The sequence below is a fragment of the Marmota flaviventris genome, chromosome 1 (genome assembly GCF_047511675.1).
Source record: "Marmota flaviventris isolate mMarFla1 chromosome 1, mMarFla1.hap1, whole genome shotgun sequence".
NCBI lineage: Eukaryota > Metazoa > Chordata > Mammalia > Rodentia > Sciuridae > Marmota > Marmota flaviventris.
In genome coordinates, this window is record NC_092498.1 from 112,103,248 (window position 1) to 112,130,656 (window position 27,409).

Sequence of the window (27,409 nt, forward strand, 5' to 3'; positions counted from 1 at the left end):
GCCAATCGCTTTGTAGGCATGATCTCTTTTAACTATGTTTTAGTGTTTTGAATAGGGATCAGTTAAATTTTTACCTGCCGGAAGTATTGTAAAAATAAGCACATTGCCCACACAAAGTAAATATTCAATCAACAGTTACTGTTTGTATGAATTCCATTTAACAAATATTTATTGTCCCATATTACATTATATTTTCACCACCTTATATTTGAGCTATTCTGTCTTTAAAAACCAGACTTTATAATTAATTTCAGGATGGAAAAGTGACAAAAAAGGGCAACCATTTATTGTTATAATTTTTTAAAGTTTTAAACAGCTGATTATGCATAGGGAGATGCATATGTACAGCCTCACTTGATAGGTATGTGAAATTTGAAACAAAAGTATTCTTAAACAAGGAAACACAGAGTTTGTTACTAATATGCTCAATTTGGAATAGGGGCCAGAATATGAGGGTTTGTAATTATTGTTATCACCTTACCATCTGAAACCTGGAAACATTTTAATCATGACATGGAAAGAAAGATTCTCTTAGGAAAGAAAAGACAACAGCATAGATTCAAGAAAGACATGCATTTTATTTAAATAGTTCTGATATCCCAGTGGATCCCTTGATCTCATGCTCTGGAATAATCTAGGCCTCCCAGCCTTCTCTCCTTCTGCTCTGGGGCAAGCTATTGAGATCTCCAGGCCCATGCTATCTTTCCAGCCCACTCCTGTTAACTTTCCACAAGAAATCCAGTTACAGCAAGCACCTCACATTGCAGATAACTTAGTGAGAGACTGTGAAATATTCTGAGTGAAATCATAACTTTTGGCCTCCTCACCACCCTCCCATTCCTCTCCTGGAGGGCCCCTAGAACAGTTCCCATTTGAAAACCTAAATTCCTACTCAGGCAGCTTTCCTTATAGGGAGTAGTATCTTTCCAGAAATTTTTCAAGTAAACTTCCAATTCAGGTGTAACTAAAATTCAAAAAAGTATATGAGCCAAAGGTATGTAATTCAGTGAAGATGACAAACCAATCAGCTCTTTGTAATCAGTACCAAGATCAGGAGAACAGGCCACCACCAGAATATCAGAAGCTTCTTGTGCTTCCTTCTGGAGTAAGGTAACTACTCTCCTGATGACATGAGTCAGCTTTGCCTGCTCTTGAATTTTGTCTAAACAAAATTATCCAGCATGTATTCCTTTGCATCTGATTTCTTCCACTCAGCATTATGTGTTGAAATGTTTCCCATTTTGTTCCATGAGTTTGTGTTTCATTCTCATTGCTATAGAGTTTTAGTTCCACTGTAAGAGAATACCAAATTGCTTTTATCCAATGCACCTTTCTTTCTTTCTTTCTTCCTTTATTTCTTTTCTTTCTTTCTTTCTTCCTTCCTTCCTTCCTTCCTTCCTTCCTTCCTTCCTTCCTTCCTTCCTTCCTTCCTTTTCTTTCTTTCTTTCTTTTTCTTTTTTTCACAGTGTGTGCATACTATTGCATATGTTTCTGGTGCACTTTTTTTAAAAAAATGAACCCAGGGACCCTTAATCTATGAGCCACATCCCAGTTCTTTTTTATATTTTATTTACAGACAGGGTCTCAGAAGGTACTTAGGGCCTCATTAAGTTGCTAAGGCTGGCTTTGAACTCATGATCCTCCTGCCTCAGCCTCCTGAGCCACTGGCATTACAGGCATGTGCCAGCACACCTGGTTTCTAATGCACTCTTGTATGGATTTCTATTGGGTAATAAAGAATAGCATTGCTAGGTCACAGGGCACTGATAACTTTAGTAGCTGTAGAAGGTATTGCCAGAAAGTTTTCCAAAGTGTTAATGGCAAAATTATGTTCCACCTGCAGTGTTTGAGATTTTCAGTTGCTCTGAATCTTTTCAACATTGGATATTGTCTGACTTCTTGATCTTAGCCTTTCTGATGAGTGTGGTCCCTGCAAATCAAATGACTAGGATTCTCTTTCATTCTAAATTTATAAAGATAACTTTTAATGTCAAAGAGGCACTATGAGTCCCTGAACTACCAGTGTACACACCATGGAGTCCAGCAAAGGGCTTTAATACTACTTATTCTCATGCTAATTGAGTAACAATATCTCAGAGCCTTAGTTTCTTCTTTGTAAAATTAGAGTAAACCACAAGATAGAGTGAAGATTAAATGACACGATGTCTGAAAACAGAAACTGGAGGCCTACTAGATTTGGTAATGGTTTGTTATTTATACACACTCCATAAAGATTATTTTCTCTCTTGTTTTCATACACAAATTCATACAGAAAACGTGCTTCCTTTAGGAAAGCAAGAGAGTTTGTATGGCCACGGGTTGCAATCAGCCGAGGATGATGAGATAATATACAATCTCTTTTTCTTTGTCCTCTTCCTAGATAATGTGAATTTCCATAGTTCTCCCAGGGTCATTCATAAAATGAGTGACACTTAAAAGAGCACTTCGAACTCATTCAGCCCAACATGTACTTCATGAAAAGCCCAGAGAGGCCACTGGCTTTTCAAGACTTTATAGGTAACTTGTGGCATGGGTGTAACCAGAATTTAGACCCTGATTTTTAATTCTAGTGGTCTTTGTACAGTGTTTGGTATTTCTAATAATTAAGGCATAAATCTATTTTTAAGCAGTAACAAAAAATGAAAATAATTTCTACCTATGCAGTATTGTAAAGCAATGAGAAAACTTTCAATTTATTCACAAAAAAGTCCAAAAGACTGCTACACAATCTTTCAGATTGATGACTTAACTATTCATCACATGAAAGGAAATTTATTATGTTTTTATTCAAATGGTTTATCAGTTGGGACAGGGATGTGGTTAAAAGTTGTCTTGCTACTTTTTTGGATCAGTAAATATTTGTTGAATGGATGCAAAAAAGGATGAGATCTCATAAGGCCCAATGAAAGATGTCACAGTTTAGCAGGGTAGGGCATCTTCTCTGGGAAAACCCCCATTATGTAACTCTCACATTCAGTTTACATGTTACAGTTAAGTTGAAAAAAGGAAACAAGGCAACTTGTCAAATAGAATGACTTTTGACCTTGGCTACTGTCACTAGGGGGACATCTGATACTTACAAAACCACCCTAAGGAGGACACTGCTCTGAAAGATGGGTGAATTCCCCTGGGGAACATGGCCCTTCTCTATTTAAGAGACTTTTCTGTAAAATAATTCAGAGGCAGCTGCAACAGGTCTCTTTTGGAGAGCAAGCTGGAGACAGCATTCTCATGTTCATCCAAGCACATTTTGCAGAATGTCCTCTATAGAGCATGAATTTTTGCCTTCATACATGTGTGTAAAGTAATGACTGTGAGTGGTTTAAGACAGGGCTGTAGGAATCTAGTGATGAAGTGTGTATTTTGAGATTTCAGACATTTCCAAAGACTGGATTTCATAGGCAGAAAAACTAAAGAACTGAGTGTAGTTAGAATCTCAGTACTGGTGCCAAGTTGGCTAAGGTTAGTTTGAGACATGTACCTATGCAGAACTGGGCCTTTGAAAAACTACAAAGAAGAGAATCTGGACAAGACTATGACTGACACTTCCCAGACTAGTCGGTCAATTCCATTAAGTAAGAAACATGTAGAATTACATTGTAACTCTATTTTTCATTATTGGTATGTTTAAAAGTTTCTAGCACAAGTTAATGTTTTATTAATGAATGCTTCAGGGTTTTTTTTTCCATAAAATGCATAAAGGGAAATCACTAGTCCAGGTTAAATGGAACTACTGGAGCAAGCTAGGCTTAGTAGTTACCTGGAGACAACAACGTAAAGGCCAGGGGAAAAGCAGGTGAGCACAACTCTGAATGACTCCAGTCCTGGCTGGTTGGTAGATGCGTCACCTTTGGGTTCAGCAAACACAGGTCAGCCCCCACCATGCAATAGTCATCAGACGGCACTGGTAGAAGTTGATTGAATAGACTCCAATTCTGTCCTTCAGAAATGTCATGTCCACCCGCACTTACCAAGTAAATCAATTCTTCAGAGTTACAATGTAGATCTCAGGGGCAGAAAGGAGAGCCACAGTTTGCTGGTCCTTAGGGAAGTGCCCCAGGCCAGGCAACCTGGGCTGAATGCTGAAGGGTGACCAAATGGGGAAACCTCTGATTTAAAGTCCCAGACAACCTAAATGCTTCCCCAAACTTTCCCCCTGGCTGTTTGCTCAGTACCAAACTAGTTGGAAAATTAGTTACTTTACTTAAAAAGTCAAATTAGAAAAGTAGACTTTACTATATAAGTAAATTTTTTAAATGTTTTTATATTTTCAATAAATCCTCTCTTCCCTTCCAAGTCAAGAAGAAAAGAATCAGAGTCAATAAGGGATCAAGTAAGCATGAAAGTCCTGCTTCATTTTAGAATTAAAGTATATTTGTCATCACAAGGAAAGAAAAACCTTAATCTTAGCTGTGAATCTGATAAGAATACAAATGCTGTATGAATGCTGTAAATTCTGAGTTTTGTTTTTGTGTTGTTTTTTTTTTTTTTTTTTTTTTTTCAGTGCTAAAGATCCAACCCAGGACCTTATTGTATGCTTGGCATGTGCTTTACTATTGAGATACATCCCCAGCCCTAATTTACTTTCTTTTTTAAAAATTTTTTATTTGTTTTAATTAGTTTATACATGACAGTAGAATGCATTTTATGCACTTTGATTTATCATACATATGTGGGATATAATTTCTCATTTTCCTGAGTGTACATGTTGCAGAATCATATTGGTCATGTAGTCACATATATACATACAGTAACAATGTCTGTTTCATTCTACTCTCTTTCCTATCCCCACTTCCCCTCCTCCCATCACTTCCCTCTACCTAATCTAAGGTAACACTGTTCTTCCCTAGTGCCCTCCCCACCCCCACCCTGCCTTATTGTGAATTAGCATCTGCATATTAGAGAAAACATTTGGCCTTCATTTACTGGCCTTATGAAACACTTGTTTAATAATGTACTGAGTACTTTTTTTTTTCTCGATACAAAGTGTGTTTCATGGCATCAAGTTCCTTTCCCATGAGATGTGACACAGTGACAGACTCAGAATTGAACATCAGTCTCCCCCTTGTCTGAGACAATAGGATATGACCTAAGTACCTGATACCAACACAACCTTTGGGCATTTAAAAAAATATGTGGAAAAAAATGTTGGCTCTGAAGATGTACACCTCCCACAACTGCATACTATTTGGAAACTAGAATTTCAATGTAGTACAGCAATGGTCTTATCCCAGCAGATGTGAAAAGAGCTGCCACTGTGAATCTCTCCTTCCTGTATTCTATTTGAATTTGTAATATCTCTGTTCTAATCAGGGCATGGAAACTCATCTAGGAAACTTTCAGGAAATTGATCTCTATGACTACTTTGAAGCTTATCTAGTCAATACCTTTAGCTCTTATCTGGCTTGACCTTTTTGAAACATCTGAGGAACTTACTTGTCTGCTTCAGTCTTCCATGTGACCCTCTTGTGACCCATCTTCTTCTGATTCTTTTATCTCCATGATCTCTCTTTACCAATGTTTGTGAAAAGTCTTTCCTTTTCTAACAACAGGTTTCCATTGCCAAAGATGACCACAGTTACTCTCTTACTCTTCCAATACCTTATGCACTACCATCATCTGGAGCATGTCAGGAATGCAGAAACTCAGGTCTGCACAGAACCTCAGAATCTATACTTTTACAAAATCCCAGGTAATTCACATACCCTTTAGAGTTTGAAAAGCACTGATCTGATGAGCTCCTGATATATTAATATTGCTGAGGTCTAATTGGGTAGCCAGATCTAAGTGGAGAATCTTTTTGCTTCCCACTGGGACTAGAATAGGTGATTATTTTTCAATTTATCTGTTACAATACTGTAACTCTGTAAGAACTGAAATGCTGCCCTCTCTAACAAGTTTACAATTGCTAGGATGATATCTTACAGTCCCCAGTAGTACCCTACAGAAGCCTGTGCTCCAAGGCACAGAAGACACTGCTCCATCCTTTATGCATCATGCTTGTTTGTCTATGCAGAAATGTCCAAAAATAACTTTTGGTGATCACTTTCTACTTCCTGGTATTCTATATAAATAACTCCACTTAGAAATATATATTGAACAACTTTATTACTGACAAAGGAAGTATTTTCTTGGTTTGACAAATAATCACTTCCACTCCTTCATTCAAAAGTTATTTACTTGGATAGAGAAGAGAATGTATTACAACAATGAGGACATTTATGAGGGGATGACCCATCTACAAAAACATTCTACATATTTTCCCTTTCAGTCAGCCAATGAGTGGTGGTGTGAGAAATATTCACCTGCAGTATTTAGGGTTTCTCTTCCTTCCTGGACTGTCAGCTGCATGAGGGCAAAACCCTTTCACATCTACAGCAATAAGCACGGGGCCTATCATATGTGAGGAACACATAAATAGTCTATGAATGACGAACTGGTTAGTTCTTGGGACGTTGACATATTTTAAAATATTTGGAGTGGAGATTTGTTCATAAGGCCTCATTTTATTATTGCATTTTATACTGGTTCTACAGACTTAAAGGACATTATTAATATTTCTTGTAAGAAGAAATGTTGATGGAAATAAGTCAAATGGCATTCAGGTTAGAAACTCACCAGGTGTCATTTTTGGGAGATGAGATAATGCTGTTTTCTGGTAGAGCGAATGGCCTGTTTGTTGCAAGTTAGGACTTTGCTGGACTGGTTTACAGGGCCAGGGGGAAAGAGATAAGTAGATCTTCTAGTGAGAGGTCATCTGTTTTGAAAGCCTGGAAGATTCCATGAACTAAATCCAAGTGTTACAACACAGGGAAATGTTTCAGACAGTGCAGGGTAATGAAATCTCCAATTTAACATTAAAAAAAAAATTCTTCCTGCTCTTCTTTTGAGAAATCCCCCATACCATCCAAACTCTGAGTGAGTAGATGTTTACAGCTGTGAACAGAATTGGAGATAAAACCCTGATACCAAAGAGAAAGTAAACTTTTTTCAGGAGAGGTTCACAGGCAAAGGCTGCTCCCTTCTTCTTGTGTTTCCTTGGTGCTTTCAGAAGCCATTCAGCAGGAAGAGTGAAACAGACACTCCTGCTCTTCAGACAAATGCCATGTGTCCTTTCTGTGGCATCAAGCATTTCCCTTCTTCTTAGTAACAGCTCAGTCATTAGAAGAATGTCTTGTACACCTTTGTATTGTCCTTGGTGGGAGGAACCAAAAGGTCCTGCCCTGTAAGAGATTTTCTTGGTCCTAATAACCATGGTGCCATATTTTCTGCGTCTCTGCTTTCTTCTCCATTCCTTTTCCCCATTCTGACTTCCAGTTGCTTTCTTTCTCACCACTGCAACTCCTGGTTTGGAGAATTACTATTAAACAGAGTCTAGAAATGCCACACTCATCACAATGGGTGGTTTTTGTCTTTGGATTCATATTACCAAGCTTTCTTGGATAACTTTGACTAAAGAGAGATTAATATTATAACAACTCTCATCTTCTCGGAAGTATGCTCAACTTTAGATTGTCATTAATTCGATCTTGAACAAATATATTCAGCATTTTTGTGTGATAATGATCTTGACAGAGAACCAGGGGAATCTACTTGGGGTCTCTTCAATTCCAACTGTATATCTCTGTCCAATTCCAACTGTATATCTGGTTAGAATCAATTCAGACCAGCAGAGTCTGGTGCTTCTCTTGAAATCACCTTAGGGGGTCCTTTATTAATTCTTTAATATGAAAAAGGGATTTGGAGGAGGGATCAGAGTCCATCTTCTAGAAGGAAATGGTAGAAATGTACTTTGTCTTTATGAGCCCTTAAAATACCAAGAAGGCTCCACTTCTGAAATCTTAAACACCACATTGCAATCTCACCTCCTATCTTTCTCGCTCACCCAAATTTATTCATGGAGCACAGTAGTCCTCAGTTGTCTTTATCTGTGGATAAATGTGAGTCTTTATTAGCAATTCCCATCCCTTCTCACTCCCTCTTTTTGTCCATCCTCTGTAACATAGTCTCACATCATCAGTGCTTCCTCATTCCCCTCTCACTACCCCAGCCTAGAAAGACCCATACCTGAGAGTAGTGTGGAAGAATCACTGATTTATTTTTCTGTCTGTGCCATTTACAGTGAGTTCTTTCAGTTAAGAGGCTGTGTACAGTCTCTTGCGTTCAGTAAATATATGGATTGATTAATTTACAATACTACAATTGATACTCGATTAGTTTGTAAATCAATCTATAATTGATTAGTTTACAATATTACAACCTTCAATGCAAAAAGATTTCATTAAAATAATTCACATGGTAGGTTATTTAATTTTTTCATATTTTATTGGTGCATAGTAATTATACATAATAGTGGGATGTGTTGGTACATATTTACATATACAAGCAATATAATAATATAATTGGGTCAATACTTTCCCTAGTTTTTCCCCTTCCTCCTTTACTCCCCCTGGTCCTCTTCCTCTATACTACTGCTCTTTCTTCTATTTACATGCGATTCCCCCACACCTTTTTTTCCTTCTAGCTTCAACACATACTTGACTGTCTGAGTGGCTTATTTTGCTTACCAGAGTGCTTCCAAGTTCCATCCATTTTCCTGAAAATGACATAATTTCACTTTTCTTTATGGCTGAATAAACTCCATTGTGTGTATATACTACATTTTTTTTTATCCATTCATCCATCACTTAGGATGGACACTTAGGCTGGCTCCATTATTTGACCCTTGTGAATTGTGCTGCAATAAACATGGATATGCGTGTATCGCCATAGTATGCTGACTTTAATTCTTTAGGATAAATACTGAGGAGTCGTAAAGCTGGGTCATATGGTGGTTCCAAGTCTAGTATTTTGAGGAACCTCCATACTGATTTTCATAGTGATTGTACTAATTTACAATTGGTGGGTTATTTTTTTAATGATAACCAGGCTAATCTATGGTCATCAAAAACCAATTAGACTAGGTCTAATTTTTTAGGCTCACTATAGAAAATATTAAATATGATCCACCTATTTCCTTCTATTTTATTATACTATGTTTTAAACATTATATCTGGGGAAAAATAGGCTACATGATTATAGACCCTTCCTGGTGTGCCCCAGGAAATTTCAGATTAATTCATGGAATGGTGTAATACTGTGGTCAAAAACCAAAGAATAAACTAGTCATTCTTTGAGGCATAAATGTATGTTCAAGCAATTTAGAAAATAATTGTCCAAACTTACATAATGATTCCTTTTGCAAACAAGTATAAAGAAAACTGAACCAAGTTACTGCATAACTACTGCAAACTACATGCCCTGAGAAAATTGTGTTCTTAAAAGCTTTTTGGTTCTTTCTTTCCTTTTTGATATAGTCTCTGTAGGAAAATGTCTCTTCATACTTGGTAAAACGTCTTTGGGGTCTGCTTGTGCACATGAAGAAATGCAGGCAACAATCATCACATGCTTCATTTCACAAAATTTTGTAAGAGGAGCTGCAATACTCACACAGACATCATTTTAAGTCCCAGATGCAGGGTCAGAGAGGGAGAGCCTGAAGGAGAAACCAAGAAGAATGAAGAGGTAGTAGGACAGAAATAAAAGACTTGAACTACTGGTCTTTCCCAGTTTACATCTAGAATTACATCTTTCACCGTGTGCATACATTTGTTCATGTCTCTGTGTTTATGCATCTGTGTGCTTGCATGCACATAATTTTGTGTGTGTGTGTGTGTGTGTGTGTGTGTGTAGGCATATGTATGTAGTTCTAAAGCCTAGTTAGGGAGAGTACATAAAGAAATAGGGAGCTGGGGCATAGTTCAGTAGTTTAGTTGTTCTTGGCATGAAGTCCCTGGGTTCAACAAGCACCGAAAACAAACAAAACAAAACAAAAGGAAAGAAATAGGATACAAACAACAAATCCATAGCTTAAATCACAAGAAAAAAACTTTACTCTAGATGGATCATGGTTTTGAAGCATTCAGACTTGTCAATACTTTTTCCTTGTACTGTTGGCACAGAATGTCTCTGTGACATTTCATGCTGCTTCAATCAAATTCAAAATATTTGTTTCAGCATGTTTTATTGTGTCAATATTCTTCAAATCCCTACCAGGTTTTTTGTGGTGGTAGATTAACCATGAAATTAACTAAATTATTCCAGGGGAAGCTGAATACTACAGAAAGCATGTACCAAGCCTGCAGACTTGCTTAACTCAGTTCTTAAGTTTTCAGATTTTCAAAATTATAAATTTAAATTGTAAGATCATGGTGGTGTTTATGGTATCCTTTAATTGCAGCCTACAGTTGGAAAATTATAGGGGTCCCCACACTAATAGCCGTGGGCCTAGGGGATTTTGTGAAATCTGCATTATCAAATGCAAGTTTAAGTGGGGCCTGACTGACTCCAAAGATGGACCCATTGGGGACAATGCAGTTGGCTCTTTCTCTAGCCCCAGATGAGAGCAGCCAGAGTCTGCTGCCTTCTGATGGTCTGTCAAGTGCCTTAGCATGGAAACCAGACACTATATAAGGCTGACAGCTTCTTATGCCCTGTCTCAAACTGAAATTAAACTCTTCCTCTATACAGTAGGCCTCTCATGTTCCCTACTGCCTTGACTAATTATGACATTATAGTTTCTTACTGTAAATGCCAATGACTCCTTGACACCTTCCTCTGCTACATGCTTATAATTAAACCAGCCCCAATTCTGTCGATGGACTCTTTTTAATGTTGTGGGGTTATCCACTTCTGTACTTCCACCCTGCCATCTATTTCTCCACTGCATAGCTTCTCAAAGTTCAGTGTATCTAGGCATCTCCTAAAGATGTCCTTTAAATGCAGATCTTGATTCAGGGAGTCTGGGAGGGGCCTCCTTCCTAACAGGCTGTCAAGTGATGCCAGCATTTCTGGTCTGCAGGCCATGATGAGGTCATGAGGCTGCTGACCTCCACTGCAGCTCTGTAGCTGCTCATTCCACGCTCCCTCTGAGGGCCTTCTAGGTCCTTCCTTGCATGGCAGCAAGGTCTTTTTTAGTTTCTGTTTTTTTAGTTTGAAAAAGGAGATTATATTTAATTTTACAAGGTACAACATGGACATGGAGAAAAATTATTCTTAATCATATATCAAGTGTGCACCATTGAAACCACATGTTATTAAAAATAATGGCTTCTACCTTTATAAGAAAAAAAAAATCACAGTACTTGAAAATTATAAGCAATTGTGCCAAACTCCATCCCTCTCAGTTAAGAGGAGAAGAGTCACCTGTCACCAAAACATTGCCAGAAGCCAGGCTTATTACCAACATCCCCAGGGGCTCTGGCTCTAGGATTCTGCTTCTTCCCACAAAGCTAGCACACACATAGGGGTGGCATTTCTTTGCAAGAGTTCTATTTAAGTTATGTAATTAATCGTTTTGTTTTGAGGAAATTATAGCTTCACATGTAGCTGTAAGAAAATACATAGAAATTCCATGTAGTCTTCTCCCTGTTGTCACCTATGTGAATATTTTGCAATAACAAATCTAGGACATGGGCATTGGTACAGCAGAGTTCATGACATTCCCATGGCCACAACATTGTTAGTTTACAAACATGTCCATCTCTGGATGCCATCTAGGTTCTTCTCCAGAGCAGCAAGTATTTTTAAAATGCCAGTCTGATCTTGTTCCTCCTTATGTGAAACTTGTCAGTGGCTTCTCATTGCCTTTAAAATGAAACCTAAAATCCTTCACAAGCCCTCCAGCCTGAATATCTGCCTTTCCCTCTCAGACTTTGCCCAGCCACATGGCCTTTGATGCTCACACTCTTCCTGCCAAAGAATCCCCTCTACCCTTAGCCCTACCCTACACGTGGCTCCTCTTATTCTTAAGAACTCAGCTAAATGGCCACATCTTCAAGGAATCCTGCCCAGGCCTCTCAGACTGGGTCTGGTTTCTAGATTCTCAGAACATCCTTCAATGTGATCCCAGCAGCAATTCAGGACCAAGCCACATAATGATTCAGTGCATATCTGATTCCCTCCCCACTGGACAGTAGGTTTCATGAGGGCAGAAACAGGGTTGGGCCTATCTGCTCCATGTCCTTGGATGCTGCTTTGTATACTAACACTAAAATGATGATGATGCTATCAATGGCTTACATGACCAGACACTTGTCCAGGTGTTTCACATATATTAAAATTTTAATTCGGGCTGGGGTTGTGGCTCAGAGTTAGAGCACTCACCTAACACGTGCGAGGCGCTGAATCCAATCCTCAGCACCACATAAAATAAATAAATAAAATAAAGGTATGGTGTCCATCATCTACAACTAAAAACAAATATAAAAAATAATAATTTAATTCATTTAACATCACAAGGAAATAGGCAATTTAACCCATTTTACAGACATGAAAGATAAAGCTTAGTAAGAAGTCATTTGCCCAAGGTGACACTGATAATATTGGCAGAGCTGGATTCAGGTATGACACGTGGAGCTGAACTGTACCCAGTAAACACAACAGCATTATACCACAGCAGCCAGCACACACTGTTAAGATGTTCCACAAACATTCACTGAAAAAAAAAAAACATGAAGAGAAATGTTTCCTGAGCTGACTCTGATCAGCTACTCTCACAGAAGTCACCTTGTATATAAAAGTTGCAAAGGTCTTTAATTCTGGTAAATTTATTCTTCATGTTTTTTTTTTTAATAGTTGAATTTCTAGATTATTTGCAAGTGTGGATAATAAAGCATTTTGTGAATGTTATTTTATTTGTAAGGGGATGGGTGAGACATTAATTTTATGAAAAGTATTATGGGATTTGGGTTATGACTTACTTAGGAATTATAGTACAACATAGCCATGCAGCAAAACCTAAACATCCCCATATAATCTCAAATCAACACGAAATAATAAGTGAATAGACTTGGGGGGAGGGCAAGTGTGTTTCTAATGGTTAAAGACATTCTCCTATGAGAATTAATTTATTATCTAGTTAATAAGAGCTGCTCTGTTCCTCAGTGTATCAATATATTCAGATGATTTTGTGATATTTTGGTTTTGTATCTCTTCTGCAAATTGATCTTGCCTTTCTTACTGGAGTCTGCTCCCCAACTTTTGGATTATTTCCAAACATAAAATTACAATTGCATATAATCCTGTCACAAAGATCTGGGTCTCATTAGGAGGGAGAAGAAGCTGGGAGATTATCCAGTCTAACCTCCCCCAAACCAAACAGCTATGGTTTTCTCAGTGGTTTCACAAATGATCTAGTTTTTTTAGTAATCCTAAAAATTGATGTGCTTTTTCCATGGAAGAAAGTGTTACCACATTTTCCAAGCGGGGGTGGGGGGGTGGGGGGGTGGGGAGGCACCTATATCCTTGCTTCTTGATCCTCATTCCCACCCCCTCACCCTTGCCTCCACCCACACAACATCTGTAATTCTTAAACTTAAGAGCACAAATTATTGTAAAAGTTAATTGAGCTTACAAAGAAATGCTTGTGTAGAAAACTTTCTTGTCTTCAGGGGGAAAAAATATGCTTGAATGGCTATTCAACAGCATAGAAATTGGCTCAGTGAAAGGCACTCATATAGCCTCTTGGGAGAAACCCCTTCTGCCACCAACCCCCTCCTCTTTGTAAAGATTTGACAATGTGCCAGAGTAAATAACTTAAGGATGAATTGAGTTAAGACATAAAGTACATACTTAAGAGTTTTTCACTTCTCCGGTTACTGGCCTCAGTCACCAGGCAGTCAGCTTAAAAATAAAAACAAAATCTTGCTTTTTTATTACTGCTTACTGATTTATTGAAATATATCCCTTCCACTAGGTCTCGGCCTCTCAGTCATTGAAATGGCCACTGGAAAACACCCTCCTGTAGCAGGAACATGGCCTTGCAGGAACATGCAGAGCCCCAGGTTGCCAGTAATGACTTTATCTCCATCAACATGTTCTGTCAGATTGAACAGGACAGCCAAAGAAGGCAGGGTTGGCACAAGAACAAATGAAATGGTGAATCCTTGAACCTGGATTTGGTGCTTAGATATATCATGGTGTAAGCAGCACCCATTTGTAGGGACCTGGCTCCTGTCACCTGGCTCCATTCTCCCTTGCACTTAATTTTCAGGAGTCTTCTGGATTTAGCAACACCAGCGTCTTGCTAAAGTTCACTGGGGAGCTTCCTGGTGAATGCCTGCTTAACAGTATCTGCATTTTGAAAGACACTTCTGATGATCAAAAGCAGCTTATGTTTCCTTGTGATTAGTCTCTAATTGTTCCTGAGGAAAAAATAAATTCAAATAATTTCTTATTAGCAGACAAGGAAATCCATTCAAATACTGACCTAGAATTATTGTGGTAGAGCAGCTTCACCTCACTCAGCCTACTTAAATGAGAAGGCTATTTAAGAACATTTAGTGAAGAGGAAAATTACAAATGCTTTCCACAAATAAAATAAAAGTACCAGAGCAAAGTCAAAGGTAGGAATTTTTTTTAAAAAGTATGAAGTATGCCTTGGGACTTACCATGTAAGTTATTTGTATGGATTCTTTTACATGATAATTAATAATGAAATAGTGATAAGTTTTCTTGTGTACTAATTCTCACTCCATGTTTTTGGAAAACATTGTTTTTTTTTAAATCTCAGGTGCATTCAATAACAGAATTCTATACTTGCCATCAACTACAATTGCTAAACTCATAGGGTATGTTAGAGATCTAAAACCCAGAAGAGACCCAAGCAAGGAAAAACACTTCCTTGTACAAGCTTGAAAGGACTTTACCATCAGCCCTGCTGTTTTTAAAATATTGTTTATACATTTGTTCATTTATTTATTTTTGTGGTGCTAGGAATTGAACCCAGGGCTTCAAACATAGGCAAGCACTCTACCCTGAACCACGTGTGTCATCCCCTGCCACACAAACACACACACACAAAAAAACCCTATTATTAGTAGATGGGGTAAATATTCCACTTGCCCCATTGCCATATTGGTTGCTAAACCCTTTTTTAAAAAGTTAATGAAATCTTTTGAAAACTTACATATGATGTTAATGCAGATATTTCAGTAATTCAACAATATATATTCATCTTTTATTGCTCCCTGAATTTCTCAAACTAAACTAAAGGCAAAGGAAACAATGTTTACTGTTATTCTCAGATAACATATTATCTCTTTAAAGAGACGAAATGTGCTGTGAAACATCAGGATGCTTTCATCACTCAAGTATGAGCAAGTGTTCATACATGAGAGACAGATTCAAGGACTAAGGAGGCCAGGAAGAAGAGCTGGATGGGGTAGGCTCTGCAGAGGATGTCTTTGTGCAAGGAGGCCACACACGTAGAATTCCCAGGAGGACTGGTGAGGAGGGGAATCCGCAGGAAGGCATTGGGATGAGAAACTGGTGAGAAACAATTATCATCTTAAAATATTTACAGCACCGTAAGGTTGAAAAAACATAAGTTGCATCTATTGTTAAGCTAAGGAACTCAACATGGGGCTAGTTTCAGATCAGTACAATTATATGATAGAGTTGTCAATACAAGAGAACTGCTTCCACAAACTCTTAGCAAAATTAAAACCCTTTGTCACTCAAAATGGCCCAGTAGGAATTGGCAACCATTTGTTAAGGGTAGAGGAAGGCAGGATTCCTGGGTATGCTTAGGGGTGAGGGGTTGGCATCCAAGTCTAAAATAATGATGCCAAGCACAGACCTATAAAACTGCATGCACACAAACACACACAAGTAACAATACTCCCACTTCTGACATTTCCTTCTTGGTTTTCAGAACCTTGTTTCTTACTTTAGTTCCTATACGATAAAATGTAAAGAGCTTTGCCCTTGAAGTAAAAAATTTTAAAAATAATTTTATTTTTGTACCCAGGATTGAACCAGGGGTGCTTAACTACTGAGCCACATCCCTAGCCCTTTTAATATTTTATTTTGATACAGGGTGTCACTAAGTTGTTTAGGGCATCATTAAGTTGCTTATGGTCTAAGTTGCTGAGGCTGGCTTTGAACTTGAAATTCTCCTGCTTCAGACTCCCAAGCTGCTGCAATAAGCATGCACAAAACTCAGCCAAAATAAATTTTTAAGAACCCATTGGTAGTTTGGCCTTGGAAAGTGAATCACTTCAACTAGTTTTATCTCCAGAGAGTACAGGATACAAGGGATTCTAATCATATACTTCCTGACCTCCTGGTAGACCTTTCTCTTAAAACAGCAACTGGCAAAGTACAGCCCATAGATCAAATCCAGCCTGCCACCTGTTTTTGTAAATGAAGTTTTATTGAAGCATGGCCATTATACATTCATTTGCTAATTGCCTATGGCTATTTCACACTATACGAACAGAGTTGGATAGAAACCATATGATCTTTGAAGCTAACAATTTTTACTCTCCAACTTTTTTTTCAGAAAAAGTTTGCTGACTCCTACTCTGGTATGCCATAAACAATGCTTTTGACTTTCTCTTTTCCAGACCTAGACCCTTGACAATAAAAACCTTGCTCTGGCTGGCATTATCTACTCATTTTGTCAGGTAGATGAGCTATCTAATATGAACTGATTATCTATAGGAACTTCTACTTTTAATTATAACTCCCCTCATGGAGGGGTGAATATGTTCTAGAAACAATAGAACACCCCTGACTGTAAGAATGTCATGAGCCAAAATTAATATTGTTCTGCAGCAGAAACTTGATGGGGGCTTCTTTTGAGTTAATTTTGTAGTTCTTGGTATTCCTTGAGATGGTTCCTCCTTGTCCATGAGCCCAGAAAATAGGCTTTGGGTTTCAGAGCTAACCAGAAACAGAAGCTTTGGGAAACAGAAGCTTCAGGTCTTCTTGTAGGGACGAGGTCTATGCTTAAAACTGTGCTGTGTGTACTAGCCTCTTGCCCATTTAAAATTTAATTTAAAAGGAATATTTAACTTGAATAGGAGTGAGTGAAAGATTGTTCATTTCCAAATAATCATTAAATAAAAACACGTGCACACACAGCACACAAATCCAACAGCTCTCAACAAACCATCACAGAGGGTCAGGCGAGGCTCTTTTTTGAATGAAAAAATAACAGTAGTTAAAACCATTTTGAACAGACTGCACGTCCTCTTAAAAGAATTCTTCTGAAAGACTCTCAGTAGGTGTGGCTTCCTTGGCTCTAAGTGCCTGGCTCACACTCCCTGGTGGTCAGATGTGGGTCCAGATGCCTTCCTTTCAAGCCATGGACTCTTTCCTGTGACCAAGGCGGGCAGTAAGCTGTGGTCAGCATCAGCTGTTCCTCCCTCAACGGCGAGATCTCACGGCTCTTGGCCAGGCCACACACCAGCGATGTGTGCAGAAGGGCAGAGGGTCAATCTCAGAGAGTGCTTGGAAGGAAGGAAGCAATTCATTCAAATGGGATCCAATCCAGATTTGTTGTGGATTTTATGATGAGTTCTATTTATTATGGGTCTTCCATGTCTCAAGGTGCTTTGAACAGGGACTCTCCCATTTCACTAAATCCCCCAGGAGTTACAAGGGACACATTAGTCCCTGTTTGAGAAAGGGGAGGAGGGTGGAGAGAGACACACAAAGGAATTAAGAAGTTGCCTCAGAAGATAAAAGTGGAACCAGGATTCCAACCCAGACCTGTGACTCCAAGTCCAGTGGTCATTGGCATGTGCCAATAAAAGTCTGATTGTTTATTGTTCTGTAGTCAAAACAGCTGGGGGGTTAGTTTTCCACTTTCTTTTTTTCTCTCTTTTTGCTTTTCCAACACTTGATGAAATAAACATGAAGCTCAGTCTCAAATAGCTCTGTAGATGATCTGACATGGTTCTATAACTCGAATAAAAGAAAGCTCTGCTCACTGGTAAAATCAAGCCAGTACTTTTTTTTTCTTTTTTTTTAAGATTATTTTCTTTTCACAGCAGTGAAAAGAAAAATAAGTTTTTTGCCCCCAATAGTAAAAGGATAAGATGACTATCATACACAGAACAATCCTAGCCTAATATAGCACAGTTGCAAGCTCAGACTTGAGACATGGCTTAGCAGTCTCAGGTGTGCCAGCCTTGTGCCTTCCTTTCATGCCCCACCTCAGCCTCCCAAATCCATTTCTTCCCCAAGTATTCACAAAACAGTTGAGCTTCCCTCCACCTCCCTACCTACAGCTTTTCTTCATCCATTAACCACTCTTCTAGTTATCAGTTACTCCATGTTTGATCCTCAGGGGAAGATTCCAGATCGTCCCTTGCTTTAACAGGTTTCCCCATGGAACACATTCATTGGTTCTTGGAGAACCCCAGCATCATCAGCCCATGTTTCCTGTGTTCTGCAAGAGCAACACTCTGGAAGTATTCACCCACCAAACACAGGCAGGATGATGACTATCACTGAGTACCTAAGCAACTAGACCTGGCCTTGGTGTGGAGGAAAAGAGGGAGGAATGATAGGGAGCATCTTTGTTTTCAGTGGGAAAAAATTTTTTTTTCTTCTCCTGGTGACTTATTGATTGTTCTTTTATTTGAATTTTTGGTTCTCATTCGCTTTTATTTTCTTATTTGTGGCAGTGGTGGGAAAACTTGTGTGTTTGCTTTTCTAACATTCATGTGGCCTTAAAACACACATGTGCACCCAAAACTAATTTTTTAAAAACATTGGTAAAAATATAAGAACATTTTTAAAAGAACTCTTAAGTCATCTTGGGAGGAGTGGGGGACATACACTGCCACGTAGAACCCAAGTCTCTCTTGGGAGAAACATTGGGAAAAAAAAAAAGGAATTTCTAATCCCATTTTGAATCAGAAATCTTTTATTTCCTTGCAAATTACATGTTTTTTCCAGGAAGAATGAATCATATATATAACCCTAAACAGTGTTGAAAAGGATAACTTGTACTCCCAAGTTTAGAATTTGGGCAATGACCCAGAAGAGGGAAATGCAGGGAAAAACAGTAGAAATTAAAAAAAAAAAATTTAAAAACTCCATTTTTTTAGTGTGGTGAATCATGGGATTATGTATAGTGAAGTCACCAAGCCCAAAACTTGGAACTTATAAGCAATTTATACATTTAACCCGAATGTGGAAAATTGAAATCCCCTTCCCAGATTACCTGAGCTTGGCAAGTCATCCCCTTTCTGTCTCTTGTTCATTTAGCACATCTGTTGTATGGCTTGGAATGTGCTATGACTATTTCATTTATAAAATCATCTCCCCAGAGGGCTGATATACTCCTTCTAGGCAGTGAGTCCTTTGATTCATCCTTGGCAATTGTCTTTGTACTAAAATTGTCTTTTACTAAAAATGTTTTAGTTGAATGAATGAATGAACATATGAATGAACAGAAGAACAAATGACCTCTCATGTCCCAGGTGCAGATGTGGAGCAGAGCAAACAGAGCCCCAGCTGATCGGCTATAGTATTGTCCCAGGCTTCTGACCCCACCTTGCCCAGAAGCTCCCCAGCCATGCATGGTATTCATAGGAATTCTAGAGGGACAACTCAACCAGCAAGTAAACAGCCCCATATGGGAAACATTACTCAGTCTTTGTCATTAAGTGAGTCATGTGGGCCTGAGCAGCAGGATATAAGAGAGAAGGTATGTGAGTTAGGTGAGGACTGCGCCCAGAATAATGAAATCCAGTGAACCCTGCCTCACTTTCCTCCATATCACCTTGCTGGGAATGTATGGATCCTGAAGGTGGATCTCAGAAAAGAAAAGCTACACTCTGATGTCAGCTCTTAGGTCCTATCAGAGGCTGTGAAAGAAATTATGAGCATGCCAAAACCCAAGGCAATGTTGGATCTTAGGATCAAGTTCCACATACCACCTGTCTTTCAAATGTCTACATTGTTTCTTGTTGACCAGCCCTCTGCCACACAGAGTAAAGCCAGGTCACAGGTGACAGGTGGTTCCAAACTTAAGTTTCAAAAAAGAGCTGACCTTCCTGAAGGCAAACTGGTCAGGTTTCAAAGCCAGTTTTCATGAAATGCTTTTTGGCACCAACCCCACTGGAATTTTGTATTTCCCACTTTTTTCCTGACTGCCTTTTTTTGGGCTTACCCTCATTTATTATCATTCATGTCACCTGGTGCCTACCCATCCATCCTATCCCTGGTCTTTCAAGTGTTACCTTCTTATGGTGGCAGCCAACTAATCCAAACCTATACCATTTCAGGGGTTCTCCTTTGGTATTTGGTCATGTCCAACCCTCATCACCTCACCCACATCCAGGTGACAGGCAGGTTGTAGCTCATTCATGAGTCAGTGTCTGAACTCAGAGGAAGAGCACTGAGAACTGTGAATTGCAATGCAAATGTAGGTTCTGCTGTTGTTCTTGACTCTGCTGCCCTTCTCTGGCAGGCCTGTGGTGCTCATCTGAAGAAAAGAATGAGCTCTGAATAAATAGGCCAGATTCACTGGAGGCAATGGGTATAAGTGGCAGTTTGGCTGACAGACCTTTGGAAGGGAAGTGGTATTATCCATTCCCAAAGTATGTCTCTATGTAAAGAGAGAGCCCCTGAACATGAGTAAGCAGTAGTCCTCATCTTAGAGATTAGAAAAACAGAGCACTGGTCAGAGAGCTTACTCTTGCTATCTCTAGGAAATGAAAACCAGCACACCATATTCACTCTTGTTTATATTTTCATGTAGAGAGGTTTTTAACCAAATTCAATATTCTGCCCTTTTTCCAGAGTTCCCTGTTCAGTACTGAATATTCAGTCAAGGAATTCTCTAGCACATTTAGATCTAATTCTATATGAATGATCTGCTTCCTAGCTCCCAAGATAAAGTGTATTGTCAAGTACGTAAAGGTACTCACAAGGGATTTATTGGAGTTAGTAAATAACAGATCAATGAGGATTGCTTTCTGAAATAGTTTTTAGTCTAATTTTGTTTTTAGTGGTACAAAACATATTAAATTCAGATTTATGAGCCATTCAACTTCCCATAAAAAGTAGATTGGATTGACTTGTGATTTAAGATTATTAATTTTAAAAATAATGGTGGACAATTATTGGCGATATGTAGTCAGAAGTAGATTGTGATGATTGTTGCTGTGGTAAAGACTCGGTGTCACCCATAATTTATTTTAAAGATATTAGTGATTATAAAACACTTTAGTGTACACAATCTCATTACAGCTTACAACTACCCTGTGAAATACCTAGATCTGGTCCCGTTTTAAGCAGTGAATATACTGAAACCTGCAGAGGTGAGATAACTGACTGGAGATTACCCCATAATGACACTGTCCCAATTTTCTTGCTGAAAGAAATGTTTGATAGTGTCATTGGAAACCTATTCTAGAGTCACACATGAAACTGACCTTCCTATGATTTCAGAAATGTCAGTTAACTTCAACAGAGCAGGACACAAAATACGAAGGTATCCCAACTCTAATTAGTATATTTTATAATAATCATCAACTTGGCTTAGGAATATTTTAATAGTAGGAAGGAAATCATGGGGATGAAAGTCAACCAATTTTTTAGTGTTCTGTTCTCCAACTCTAAATAAAAGATGTTATTTTAAAATCTTCTGCTTGTTAACTTAATTAGAGTTACTTTAGTTTGTAACTGTGTTAGGCATGCCAAAGATTGGCATGTTTAGTCTAGTAGGTGTATTATAACGTATATGGCAAGTTCTCAAAAATTTAAGATGCCTTTTCAAGTATTACATGTACACTTCCAAGTTGTAGTGTAGATTCAAATTCATTTTGACGAATATCTTCAGATGCCTACCAGCTAAGAACTGTTTACTAACTGTGAAATAAAATATAGCTAAGCATTACTGAGAAAAACAAAATTTTGTAAATGAAGAAAAATCTTCAGAATTATGAGACTCCTCCTATTCCACAAAACCTTTTATTTGAACCACAATAAAAACGTAATGGCTACTTTGTCATTACTTTTGTTTTTCTGATTGTTTCATAATGACTCATAACCAAGATCTTCCACTTTCCTATTATTGCAAACTATCCTGTGGATTAAATAAGTTTCATCAATTTAGTCTGATTCTATAATCACAATTGATAAGCATTATTTTTATAGAATAAATTTCCTCTTCACTAATTAATTCCCTAATTAATATTTAATAGATGATGAAAAGAATATAATGCAGGTCTTCTTCAAGTCTGTCACCATTTGAAAAGACATTATCTGCACATACAGTATGATATTTGCCAATAGGTGTCATATGCAACTATCGTGAACAACACTGAAGTGGATGAACTACAGGTTACTGCCTTTCAAACACTTTCTGTGTTTATGTACTTCATTATTATTCATTATCATTTATTTATTATTAATATTATTTATTATTGTGTACTTCCATTTCTAATTTAGAGCACTTTCACAAAGCCAACTGGCACAGATATTGAAATTTTTTTTAAATGTATTTATTAATTATTTATTAAGATAGCCTTCTTTGGCATTGTTCAACACAGATTTGAGTAAATTTTATCTTTAATAATTTTTATTGACTTTATTATTATTAATATTATTATTGTGAAGTAATATGGTCACTGTAGAAAATTTGAAAAATGCAAAAACTGTAATTTACAAATGAAAAAAGCATGTAAAAGTCCATTACTCAAAAAAGACTCATGTATATTTTCTTCCTGACATAGTTCATAGTTCTTTGCACTTCAGCAGAGTTTGGATGTATATATATATATATACATTTTGAAATTTTAGTAAAGCAAAATAAGTTATAAATCCTGACATGATAAAACCTCTGGAAAACTCTGTATATCTGTTCCGTATATATATATTATATTTTATAAATATATATATTTATATATTTTAAAAAACATTAGGTAAATATTTCATTTGAGATTTATTTAAACTTTTCATCATGGAAATGGGGAAAAATAAATCTTCCTCTGGCTGTTGAAGTTTAATTATATGTGTTATCTAAGCTAGAGAGACTTTATAATGACCAATCAGAAAGTTGTAAAGATTGTCACTCTTCCAATACATCCTTCCTCTTTCTCCACCTCCTTCTCCATCTGATACATGGAAATGAGAATCGTCTAAAACTTTGGTCCCGGAGTCACTCGCTTTCCCAACAAAAAAAGATGTGCAATGGTGTCATTGTGTGTACATCATAGTTGTTCAACAAAGTGTGTGTATCCATCCATATATATATATGTGTGTGTGTGTGTGTGTGTATTGTATTATACGTATGTGTGTGTATCTCAAATGAAATATTTACCCAATGTTTTTTTAAATATATATAAATATATTTATAAAATATTATATATATATATATATATAAAGTTTTTCAATCCCTCAGTCTCCCTGGGGAGTTAGTACCAGAACTTTGTGGATGCTCAAATCCTGGATGCATAATTACCTTATATAAAATAGAATGTAACTTATACACATTCTTCTCTATATTTCAAGTCATTTCTAGATGACTATAATACCAAACACAGCATGAATGCTATGTAAACAGCTGTTATGCTGTATTACATAAGAAATAATAAGAAAAGGTGTGCACATGTTCAGTTCAGATGCAGATGCATTTTTTCAAATGCTTTTTTTTTCTTTTTTGGTACTGGGGATTGAACTCAGGGGCACTCAACCACAGAGCCACATCCCCATCCCTATTTTATATTTTATTTAGAGACAGGGTTTCACTGAGTTGCTGAGGCTGGCTTTGAATTTTCAGTTCTCCTGTCTCAGCCTCCCAAGCTGCTAGGATTATAGGCATGCAGGCTTTGAATAGTTTTGATGCATGCATGATACATGGTAGGGAGATATGGATAATAAATACATAAACCAATACTAATTTTAAGTAGTGATAAGTCCTAGGAAGGAAAGAAAGTAGAATAATGTGACACAGTGCAGTGGTGTGTTAAGCTGATGATGGTTTCAGAACAGGCCTTTCCAGGGGCATGACCATTGAATTGGAACTTGTGATAAAAAGGAAGCAAAAATGCACAGATCCAGGGTAGCAGTGTGAGAGCACTCCACGCAGATGGCAGATGGAATAGCTTTTGGTGGATGTGAACTGAGAAATGGAGGAATGTAGATGGGCCAGGGAGCCAGAAGAAGAGCAATTGAGAGAAGACAGAACTGACAAAGCTTCATATGACCATGAGGAGAAGCTTATCCTGACTCTAACTACAACTGAGAGAAACTTTCATATGGTTCAAACCAAGGAACCATGTGATGTGATTTCTGTTTTAAAACAGAATGCTCTGTGGAAAATAGAAGCAAGGGTAAAAGCAGAGGCAATTTGGGAGGTGGAGGGAAGAAATTTGCAAGAGCACCACTACTTTGGCAGCCATTAATATATAGTTGAGAAAACAGCAAATTAAAACAATTATAAATTTACTGAGGCAATTCCAAAAGTGTCTGAGTGAGTTTGGGCAACTGGAGAAACCTGTTTTAAGGGTGCATCTTAATCAGTAACAGATTTGCCCAGGCTCGTGGGCCAGGAGAGCTGTCTACCCCATAATGGTACAGGAGAGCACAGGGCCTACCTCATAAAACCAAGTGGTGTAACACTTAAAGAAGGCAGATTCCTTTTCATTTTTAGTTAAGGTAAAATTGAAGAATAACCAGAATCTGTGTCAGCCCTAGATATCTCAGGGCTGAGATAACTTCCTGTTATATGGTTGCCTGGTCCTATCACAAAAACTAAGTGTAACAAAGCAAGGATTAATCTCCAAAATACTGTGCTGTGAAATAACCCTTACACAAAAGGGCAATGCTGTGCAATTCCATTCATATGAAGTTCTAAAATAGGCAAACTGCTGTGGAGTGAAAACAAGTCACAGGATTGCCTCTGGTGTGTGGAGCAAGGCCTGGCTGGGAAAGAGGATGAAGGTGTCTGTGATGTTCTCTATCATAACAGGAGATTAGGGTGCACAAGTGAACACGTTTGTTAAAACTTATGAAATGCTAGACTTCAGATTAATCTATTCACAGTTTGTGGATGATCCCTAGAAAACAAGAACTGTAAACTGACATTGAACTGTGGTCAGTGATGGACCAAGGTGAAATCCACTGATATTTGTACCTGACTTTAAAATGCATCCAAAAAAAATCAGATAGATGGATAGACACTTGATAAAGTGAATATACGTTGTTTAAAAGTTGCATCTTAATCAGTAACAGATTTGCCCAGGCTTGTGGGCCAGGAGAGTGGCCTGCCCCATAATAATACATAAGGATGTTCACAGTACAATTCTATCAGCTTTTCTTTGTATTTATAAATCTTTATAATAAAATTTGAGGACCAAAAGCTTGGGGCTTTGACTACCTGAGTCACAGGACCTGTTCTTGATTCAGTAGAATTTGTCTTCAGGTTTGCAAGAGATGGAAAAGGCCACTAGCATTTTATGAAACTTGATATATACAAATAAAATTGTATGGTTTTCAATGAATAGACCTAAAGTAATATTGAAGTTCTCTGAATAAATTGCTTTAAAAACTAAATTTTAAGTGCATGTTTTAAGAAATTCTTAAAGTACAATGTGTTCCTTTTGCTTTCTTTTTTTTTCTGATTTGATAAATATTCTGCAAAGCAACTTAGTAAGCCAATGTGCAGATCCAAACATCCCACTTTAGACACTTAGGACAGTGTACTAGGGCACCAAGGTCCTCTAACATCGGTCCAGGTGCATGTTATAGTATATTAGTGTCACATTATCAGTAATGAACATTCTGTAGTTTTAAACTTTTTTCCCATATTTTATTGTTGTATTATAACTATACATAATGGTGGGATTTGTTGTAGCATATACATGCATGCACACAGTATACAACTGTGAACTTTAAGAAAAGAAAGCTGAAAGCTCTTATCTATTCATTCAATCTTCAAAACAATTGGCAGTTCAGGATTATTTTGGTGTTTTGAGACAGCCTAATTCAAAAAACTCAGGGGAATGTTTCAAGGTCACACAATAAGGAAGTAATAAAACAGACTTTCTCCTGGACTAATTAAAAATCTCTTACTCTTTGCAGTTTTGTCTAAAATCAGACTAATTAGTTCATGATTATTATTTTTTAATAATTTTATTTGTTTCAGTGGTCTCACATTTCTCATAGCTTTATATTTGGTATAAAGATGGAGCCAAGATTATGCTTTGTTTCAATTAGGAAACCTATACCAATCTGTGTGCATGTATGTGTGTAGGTGTGAAACCTATACCAATATTTGTGTATGGGTGGGCGGGTGTGTACACGCATGTACCCTCACTAGGGATCAAACCCAGGGCCTCAAGCATACTAAATATGCTCCACCTCAGCCCCTAGAGCAGTTCATTCTGATCATCATCCTAGGTTTCACTCATATGCTGGCATCCTCTTTGGATATATAGGAAGAGAAAGCTGTAGAAGAAACAGCATTTTAATGACTTTTGATACTTGAGTATATTAGCCCTGGGATAATATTCAAGAACGACTTGTCTTTATTGAATCAGTATATCAACTCTCTCTCAACACCTGTCTGCTTGGGTAGAATAGTTATATGATCATTCCAGGTTGAGGTTACAGTCAAAGTAGCCCGGGTTTCTGGGTAAAAACAGATGAGCGACATTGGATTGAGCCAAAATTATAGTTGAAAGAATTATGCAATCATCCTGCCTTTGCAGATAGGAGATAGGGACTGAGTTCCTTTGTGAAAGTTTTCACTACTATTGAATTTGAATGAGAGCATAGAAGGGAAAAATAGGGAAATCCCCACAGAGTTAAAAAGGATGTGAAGATTGCATCATAGCTAATGTTTGTATAAATGCCTTGGGTTGATTATGTGGTGTTTGAACATGTGCTCATGGCTGTGGCTCCGTCATGCAAAGGCAGACACATGATGCTCTTAGAATAATTCCCATAGGGAGGGAACAAAGAAGCCTATAAAATAGAAGTATATATTTTAAAAGTTTCTGAAGAAAGTACCAGTGCAGTATTGACTTTGGCCTTGCTCTGTGGACTGCCACCTGGTTGTCCAGTCAGTGCCTTTACAGATGAAGAAGGACCTGGCCAGGTCTGATTATAATGTCCAAAGCCAGAGGCCATATTTCTTCACTGATGATAATTTTGGTTCAAACATAGTCCCTTATTAACAAGCTCCCTGCTTCAAAAGCCCCAAGCTTCTTTGTTTTGTTAGGCTTGCCGAAACACGCCTTTCAGAGAGCTAGGTTTGTAAATATCACTTTATTATAATCCTCTCCTTTGCTTTTAAATGTAAGCTTCCAAGTGCATTTCTACAGTCTAACTTTGGCCTCTAATTTAAAATGTTATCTTGGATTAAAATCTGACATCCTGAAACACTAAGGAGTGAAAAGTGTCTGGGTTGTATATTGGCCATTGATGCAAAGCAATTGTGCATATGCTTGTGCTCTGTGGAATGACAGAGTGTATAAGCCAGAGGAACATGCTTGTCTATCCCCAAGTGTTCTTAAAAGTTGTGTCTTCTTTTTTGTTATTTTCTAACTATTCAAATATT

At 37.7% G+C, this 27,409-nt stretch overlaps 1 protein-coding gene across 2 annotated transcripts in view; it reads left to right on the forward strand.

The window, feature by feature from the left end:
• The window catches only part of Egfr (epidermal growth factor receptor), a 202,143-nt gene that overhangs the window by 97,559 nt on the left and 77,175 nt on the right, over positions 1-27,409 (forward strand). The window lies entirely within an intron of this gene.